A 6,944-nucleotide genomic window follows, 5' to 3' on the forward strand; every position below is an offset into this window, starting at 1 on the left:
TATCAGTTCTCTGTATCTCTCTCTCCACCCAGCTCCTGTAGATCTTATCCATGGAGACCAAGATCTCTGAGTCAAGGGTTCCACTACACATTTGTACAGGACTGATCACAAGACAGCTGGGATTTCAGCTAGCTGTCACAGTGTTACTGTCATAGAAATAATAACATTTAAAAATTATATCATTTGAGAATACAGTAAGAATCCATTACGGATGTGAGAAGACACATTCTGGCATTTTAAAGGCAGAGAATTTCAAGGTAGCAACTTGGATCTTCCAATCTCCATATTATAAAAAAAAAAAAAAAAAAAAAAGAGTTTAGAATATTCTCATTTGCTCATTTTCAAAGCCAAGTAGGTGCTGGAGAGCTGTAATAATTACAGTCATGGTTTTGGCTCCTAAAGATCTCTGCTTTTGCCTCAGGAAACTCAGGATATCAGGTTAAAAATAGCACCTTGGTTACAAAACACCACTTGAGCAAAGAGAATTTATGAAGAAAACGAAAACAATGTTGATAGACAGAGAACACATCTGCACTGCACAACTACAGTCAGAATAGATTTAATGGTAACAGCAGCATGAAGGCAGAATTAAGTTTCAGGTACCTGGCAATTTCAGTGTATCTGTCCACACTGTCCCACCCAACAGCCTGTTACTGAGCTATTTCTCAAGTGAACAAAACAAGGAAGTGACTTAGGGAACAAAAGAAGGAAGACTAGAAGATTTTTTAAACAAATAAAGGGAAATTAAAAGGAAAATAATATAGCAGATGAAGAATTCATCTCAGAGGATGCATGACATGATACAAAGTTATTTTTCTTTTTTTGCATTAGACAGAAATTTAAGTAGTTTTGCTAGTTGTGGACCAGTAAATTCCTTCACTAATTATCAACAGTCACACAATATCTGCTCTGGACTCAGGGACGACCACCAGACACCACAGCAAGTCCAGCCCCCAATCTCTAGGCCAAGCATAGCTAAACATAGTCTTAGGGCTGCAATAAATGAGGACAGCCAAAGGTGGTCAGCTAAAGACGATTCATGTCCCGTTATGTCCCTTGCCACACTCCACAGGTAACAGTTGATGATCAAGCTCCTGGGCTGTTCTAATGGCAACCAAGGCCTCCCCATGATCCTTGGGAAGGCAGCTAAACCATCTTCACAGCTGCCACCCAAGATCTGAGCCCAGCAGTCACTTTTTTAAATCACACAGATTTTATTTACATACCAGGTCTACAACATTCAGATGGATATTAGCTTATCCCATCATACTGCAGCATATGCATGCTTTCATAGTATAATGGTGATGCCAAGACTTTTCTGTTGAACACAATTAAACTGTTTCTGTACAACGATAGGTAGAGGCAGGCAACAATTTCAACCTTTTGGCCCTAGAGACAGTGGAGAAACCGCATAGTTCATGTCAGGCTCGGTGATAAACAAGACTATGTAGTCTCTTTTTATAATATAATGGAAAGTCTCGTTATTGTGTACACATGCACTTACAGGTCCAGATCCTGTACTACTGGATGCAGAGTACCGGACTCTTTCATAAACACTCAGCTCAGTCAAGAGAAAAAAACCACAGTAGTCACAAACAAAAAACACACAGGAATGTTATTTTAGAGTTTTGTCCTGTTCACTAAACAGAAAGTATCATCAGCATGTAGGAGCCAAAACTCTTGACCTCAGTGTACAGTAACACTCTTGCATTTGTTTCAGAAAGATGGACAGAGTACCTTGGGTACAGATATGGCCATCTTTTTCTGACCCAGTAAACAAGAACAGACAGATCACATCATTCAGCAGCCTCAGCACCAGGCTCCTCTGAGTCCTAGGCCCCGAGAGAAGTCACACCTCCCACTGCTCTCTGCGGGCCCTTGTAGGCACAACAGTTAAGTGGCAGATCAGAGTCCCCCCAGGCCATGGTACGCCCAAGGGGAAGTGCTTTTACACGGGGCTGCTGAGGCAGATGGTGCCACCAGAGAGCAGGACACTGGGACCAAGCTGATGTCACACATAACACAATTTCCAGCAGGTAGGTCTTGCTTTATATTTCTTTTAATAGGTATTTACCTGTGTTTTGGTCATTAGTACTAAAATGAGTGTAACAGTCTAACAGAAACTCAAAAGACCTAAATATGAATCTCTGCACAGCTGCAGGTTGTGTCAACCCGAGCAATGTTTCCCAAGTGACACCTAGTCAGCATAAATGAAACAACAAGCTGAGTCCAGAACCTGCAGCAGAATAGCTTGATCTCCAAACCTCAATCTCTGCACAACCTATAAATCATTTGTTCAAAGACTGTAGTACTCAGTCTGCTCTTTCCACTGAAGCTGTGCCATTATGCAGAGATAACAAATGTCAACAGAAATGTTTTTCAGAGAGAAAAATCAAAATTCTCTAGCTTAGCAATAAGAGAACTTGCAGAGGGCACAGAAGTCACAGTTAGCAGCCTCTCTCCCAAATCATTTTTTAACGTTTTCTTGAAGACTTTCATGTGAACTACAGAAACTGTCTAGATTGAAGGAACAGAATCCAGGTCAATTCCTTCCCAACTACAGAGCTATCATTCACTCTCACTTTGTAGCCAAATAAAGTTTTTTTTGTTTCTGGCCCCAAAGACTCAATCTCAAAAAAAAAAAAAAAAAGCAACTGGCATGCTATTCCCATTGTATAAACCTGAAGAATTAATAGAGCAATCTAGCTGACAGAGCAAAAAAAAAGCCACAAAAAACCCCAAAACAAAACCAAAACTCATGCTGAAAAAAAAAAAACAAAAAACAAACAAAAAAACTTAAAATCATGAAAGGAATCATCTGACCTCCAGTTGCCTTAACAAGGCCAGACCACCACTCCTTAAGTTTTTGCCATTGCATCCTAACCATAGGAAAATAAGTCCTTGGTGGAAGAACCACCAAGGAAGAATACAGTTAGAACTAAAAATATTAAAAGCACAAAAAAGTTAACTTTAATAACAGTAATAATGAGCAAGTTGTAGTCAACATAATCAATATCATTGTCTTCAGTAGACGGTCCTTTAAACATCTGCACCTCCAGCAATGTTTGAAAATTTGTAACAATTTAAGTCTTCTAGCTGAAATCACTTTATTAAGGTTTTCTTTACTGCACCCATTCCTAAGCATGGAAGAACATGAAAGTTAAATTCAAATTAATCTGCACTGACATGCAGCAATCTAGAATAACTTGAGAAGTCACAGCCTAAAGAGAAAAAATAATGGGATTAATCCTGCATGTCTTACATATCCAAGCAGCTCCTTCTCTTGCAATTAGTTATGTGGGGACAGCAGGTCTCTCTGCTCGTACAGAGGCTATGAATAGAGAGCCCCTCTGTAGTGGAGCAAGAGCTGTGTTCCCAGGGCTACCGTGTACTGCCGAGTTGTTTCTCAGTAAAATAAATACACTGCAGTCAGTGATAAACATGCCTAATTACTTTTGAGCTTGAGAAAAAGAAACTGGGGGGATTTAACAAAATTGATCCCTCCCAAAAGGAAAGCACCACAAGAGTAAGAGACGTGGTGGGGTGGCCACGCAAATCCCAGCAAGCCTGACTTTACGGAGCCCAGGTAGCTAGCCAGGCTGCAAAGGACAGCTATCAAACCAATGTTTATATACTACATTCTTCCCCACCTTTGAGATCAAGAAATAAACAAACATGGAATTTACTTACCCAAACCTTTAGACTGCTAAAATTAAAAATCTGGGTTGACCTACTTCCCATACTCAAAATATGTAATGGCCAAAAGCAAATCTATCCACCCCAACACCTGTCCAAGACACAAGGAATGAACCACACACTGGCCACCTCTCCCTCCCCTATCGGACCACACAGGGTGAAGAGATATCCAGCGATGGGACAGCTAACATCAGCTGAAGTAAATCCAGAGCAAATCATTCTAAGCAGCAGTCTGAGACATAACACATCCATCTCCTCTCCCACCAATTTCCCAAAGTAAGTCCAGAGAGTGCTTGACATTCCATTTATGACAACAGATGCAGCAGCTTGCAAAGATGAGGGACCAAAGTCTAGTACAACACCGATGTCTTAGTTATGATCAATGGATGATTACTAAGAACTCAACTGGTCCAGAAATGAACTGCGTGTTTACAACTTTAACTTAGACCTACTCTATGTATTGACTGCAAGTAATTCATTAATTCTGTTTAGGTCCCAAGGGCGGGGCGAGTGAGGAAGCAAGTTCATTTCGTAGACTTCACAGTCCATAACCTTTTCAAATACTGCTGGAACACATCATCTTATTAAACCTAGGAAAACTGAAAAATATTAAAATGACATTGCATAAGACAACAAACAGGACCGCATACATGAGGTGGTTTAAATAGTATCAGCTTAACCATGGCATAGCTTTTCCATAAAAAGGTTCAACCCATTACCTATGACAGCCTACAGCTAGGCTGCAGAAAACAATAAATTGCTCTCTTGCTAGTGTTTTTCCTCTTGTCATTGTTAAAAACCAAGCATCAGATTAAGAGCAGTCTGCCTGCTCACACAATCTTCCAACGGTACGCACAACTTAGGGCAGAGCCAGTGCATGATGCATTATTAAGATGTACGATGTGTTGTGATCTGTCTGAAGCACTCTTGTATTGACTTTAATAAAATGAGAATATTTGGGGTTTTCTGAACCAGTACGTTCCTTGTGAACTCAACAGAACATGCTGTTTTCAGATTAAACTGCGAAAAACATTTCAAATTCTGGGTTGGAACCATAGATATTTTATTTAACATGAATTCATTAACCTTAGCCCTTTAAAGTATACTTTCTAGTAAGAAAGTTCATTAGTGTTATATTATACAAGAGCCACACACCTTTATTAGACATAAAGGACTGCATTTTGCACAAGACTATCCATCCAGTCCTTTCCTCAGTTTCTTTCACACACATACAACACACACACAATCCCAGAAAACACACCATCTTGTTTGCAAACTCTAAAAGGAAGAGGAAACTAAAAGTTTCTCTCAGTGGGTTGCCTGCTAGCATAAAACATATGCCCCCTACAAAGGATTTGGGGCGGGGCAGGAGGAGAACCTTTTAGTACTAGCCAAGTTGTACGCAGATTTAATCAACACCACGATCACCACAACACACTGCCATAGAAAAGCATGCACCTCATCATCGCTGGAAGAAGGTGAAGTGACTTGACCAAAACCATCTTGTAAACTGTGGCAGGCCACAAGCCAAGAATCTATAATTCCCAGGCCTAAGCTTAAATTCCAGCATCATGTTTCCACTCAACAAAATACTTCTTTCTGGAGTCCATATTGCCCAACTAGACTGCAACGCTGCCAATCCTGCCCCACACTGCCCACCACCCAAGTCAGCACAGAGATGCGTGACTCGCACAGCACGCCCACAGGCGACACGACAGAAATGAACTGAACGAGGAGAGAAGGAAGCAGAGAAGCACCACACAGGCAGAGCAGGCACACATGCTCCCACTCCATTTTCAGCACCCAGAAAATGCATGCAGAGAAATGATTACCCTACAACATTTGCAGAAGTGTGAACACAGAGCAGTGTAAGATGTGCAATATGGCAGGTACATATTTGTGCATTAAAACTTTTCCATTCTTGGCCAATACCAGTACCAATATTCCCCTTCCCATACTGTTCTTTCCAAGCATGAGGCATGCATACTTTCATACTCTCTGAACTTCTCTTAGCTGCAAATCTCTTTTCAGTCTGGTATCTATCTTGCTGCGAAAACGTCTTTTTTTAAAATACAAACTTTTAAAAGTGTTTTATATGAAGGCATCTCTTACTCCTTCTCATTTCCAGGACACTTGATAAAATATTACAAGATTGAAATTTATATGCTAAAGAAATTCCCAGATGGAATCCAATTAAACAATTCAATCAGAAAACAAATTAAAATGAAATATTAGCGTAACCCCATGTGTAAACTGTGGCAGTTAAAGCTCTCTGGCATTTGCAGGATATCCTACAGGATGCAGCTCTATTACCCCTGCTAATTTCATGCCTGTTCAGCACTGCAGAACATCTGAGCTACTGACGCCTCTCTCCCAACATAAAAAAAGTGGTCCAAGGAAAAGTTTAATAGCAAACTACAGATAACCCTCACGGCCTTATCCAGAAGCATTACAGCAGCTGGTTTACCCGATTTATGGCAACGAATCTCAAACTTATAATTTCTTAAAGCTGACCTTCAAGCTCATTCCAAACCCAGTCAAGTTTGGGATATTCCTTCTAATGACTTCAGTGAGTTTTGCGCCATGACCCAGAATTCAGAGCATCTCACAGTGCTGGACAAAATCTGATTAAAATAACATCTTATTCTGCAATCTCCACCACAGGAATTCCTTGTGAACCCCAGTTATTATGATTTGGCAAGTAAACGCACAGAAAATCCACTTAGGGATAATGCACCGTGGTTTTTTATTTATTTATTCATCTTAACAAGTAAGTGGTTTCAGTGAGGTATGAGAACTTTGTAAACCTCACTTTTTTCCTCTAAATTTATTTTAGTATTTATTACCAGACCATTCACTTTATTTTTAGAAGACTCTCTTCAACTTCCATACAAATGTTACTTACAGAAAATATCTTCTGGTTTGGTTTATGCATAGTTACAAAAAGTCACAAAAAAGTTTATGCTCTAATCCACACTATACCTCCCTGATGTAAGTATACCTTTCTCTACTATTCTGAGAAGACCCACTGACCAAAGGAACATGCCAATATTTTCCTTGAAAAAAAGTAAGAGGATCCAAGCTTCATAGCAAAAAAACTGAAGGAGTTATGCTCCAACCTCATCTGAGAAGTCAATTAATTTCATTTATCTCTTAACAGAGCCTTTTGAAAAACCCCTGCCTTCACACATGCTTCCACAGTGCACTCCGCTGGCACACAGACAAGAATCTATTTTCCTTTTTAAAAT

The sequence above is a fragment of the Athene cunicularia genome (genome assembly GCF_003259725.1).
Source record: "Athene cunicularia isolate RWA chromosome 5 unlocalized genomic scaffold, athCun1 chr5_part3, whole genome shotgun sequence".
Taxonomy (NCBI): Eukaryota; Metazoa; Chordata; class Aves; order Strigiformes; family Strigidae; genus Athene; species Athene cunicularia.